The sequence below is a fragment of the Arachis ipaensis genome, chromosome B06, assembly GCF_000816755.2.
Source record: "Arachis ipaensis cultivar K30076 chromosome B06, Araip1.1, whole genome shotgun sequence".
Lineage (NCBI taxonomy): Eukaryota > Viridiplantae > Streptophyta > Magnoliopsida > Fabales > Fabaceae > Arachis > Arachis ipaensis.
The window spans coordinates 92,321,604-92,324,096 of record NC_029790.2 but is presented as its reverse complement, the minus strand read 5'-3'; positions in this window follow the sequence as shown (position 1 = coordinate 92,324,096).

The window sequence follows — 2,493 nt, the reverse complement described above, 5'->3', positions numbered from 1 at the left end:
GAAGCCACATTGGAGGACCTTGGTGGCTGTTCGCTCACCTCCGAAATGACCTCCATATTGTGACCCATGGCAATGCCATAAGATCCTTTGTGCTTCTTCTTTAGGCACACACCTACGGATTATGCCATCTGTACATCTCTTAAAGAGATAGGGTTCATCCCATAAGTAGTACTTTGCATCAGTAATTAATTTTTTCTTTTGTTGCCTGCTGTACTCCTTGGGAATGAACCTTGCAGCTTTGTAGTTTGCAATGTCTGCAAACCATGGTGTTTCCTGAATGGCAAACAAATGCTCATCTGGAAAGGTCTCAGAGATTTCAAGAGAGGGGAATGACGTCCCTTCTATTGGCTCTATCCGGGACAGATGATCATCTACTTGGTTCTCTGTCCCTTTTCTGTCTCTTATTTCTATATCAAACTCTTGCAGAAGTAACACCCATCTTATGAGCCTGGGTTTTGAATCCTGTTTTGTGAGTAGATATTTAAGAGCAGCATGGTCAGTATACACAATCACCTTTGATCCTACCAAGTATGATCTAAACTTGTCAATGGCATAAACCACTGCAAGCAATTCTTTTTCTGTGGTTGTATAGTTTTTCTGGGCATCATTTAAAATGCAGCTAGCATAATAAATGACATGCAGAAGCTTGTCATGCCTCTGCCCTAGTACTGCACCAATGGCGTGATCACTGGCATCACACATTAGCTCAAATGGTAATGTCCAGTCTGGTGTAGAAATAACTGGTGCTGTGACCAGCTTGGCTTTCAGCGTTTCAAACGCCTGTAGACACTCTGTGTCAAACACAAATGGCATGTCAGCAGCTAGCAGATTGCTCAGAGGTTTTGCGATTTTTGAAAAATCCTTTATAAACCTCCTATAGAATCCTGTATGCCCCAGAAAGCTTCTGATTGCCTTAACATTGGCAGGTGGTGGTAATTTTTCAATTACCTCTATTTTTGCTTGATCCACCTCTATTCCCTTGTTTGAAATTTTATGTAAGTTTATTTCCTACAGAAGTGGTTGAAGAAGCCTTTTTAGATGGGTTGTTATCAGCACTTGTGTGTGTCTGATCCCTCACTGGCAATTGAGTGCCAGAGTTAGAAGCTGGAGTGACGTTAGACGCCAGCTCCTCATCTGTTCATGGCGTTTGAACGCCAGGACTGTGCTTTTTTTGGGCGTTCAACGCCAGATCCTTGCTTGTTTCTGGCGTTGAACGCCAGTCCTGAGCATGGTCTGGGCATTCAGCGCCAGCCTTCCACCCAACTTCTGGCGTTTTAGCGACAGAATTATTTTTCCCTGGGCTCTTACTGTCCTCAGATGGATTTTGGGTGGTTTGCTTATTTCTTGGTTTCCTGCTATCTTGAAGTGGGGTATTTAGTGCTTTCCCACTTCTTAATTGAACTGCTTGGCATTCTTCTATTATTTGTTTTGACAGCTGCTGCTTTGTTTGCTTTAATTGTACTTCCATGTTTATATTAGCCATCCTTGTCTCTTGTAGTTTATCCTTGAATTCAGCTAACTGCTTTGTTAGAAAATCCAATTGCTGATTGAATTCAGCAGCGTGCTCTGCAGGACTGAGTTCAGCAGTTACTATTTTAGCCTCTTCTTTCATGGAAGGGTCACTGCTTAGATACAAATGCTGATTTCTGACAACTGTATCAATGAGCTCTTGAGCTTCTTCAATTGTCTTTCTCATGTGAATAGATCCACCAGCTGAGTAATCTAGAGATATCTGAGCTCTTTCTGCAAGCCCATAATAGAAGATGTCTAACTGAACCCACTCTGAAAACATTTCAGAGGGGCATTTTCGTAGCATCTCTTTGTATCTCTCCCAGGAATCATAAAGAGATTCATTATCTCCTTGTTTAAAGCCTTGGATGTCCAGTCTTAGCTGTGTCATCCATTTTGGAGGAAAGTATTGATTCATGAATTTTTCTGTCAGCTGTTTCCATGTCCTTATGCTAGCCTTAGGTTGGTTATTTAACCACCTCTTGGCTTGGTCTTTTACAGCAAATAGAAACAGTAATAATCTGTAGACATCCTGATCTACTTTCTTATCATATAATGTGTCAGTAATTTGTAAAAACTGTGCCAGAAACTCTATAGGTTCTTCCTGTGGAAGACCGGAATACTGGCAACTTTGCTGCACCATGATAATGAGCTGAGGATTCAACTCAAAGCTACTGACTCCAATGGAGGGTATGCAGATACTACTCCCATATGAAGCAGTAGAGGGGTTAGCATATGACCCCAGAGTCCTCCTGGACTGTTCATTTCCACTTAGATCCATGATGGAGAAAGGGAGATGATGTAAAATAAAAATTTATTTTTATTTATTTATTTATTTATTTAATTATTTCGAAAATAAAATAAATTAAAATAAAATAAATAAAAATAGGTGAAGATTTTTGAAAAAATGAGAAGAGAGAAAGTGGTCAGGAGGTTTTGAAAAAGATATGATTTGAAAAAGATTTTAAATTTTGAAATAAAAAT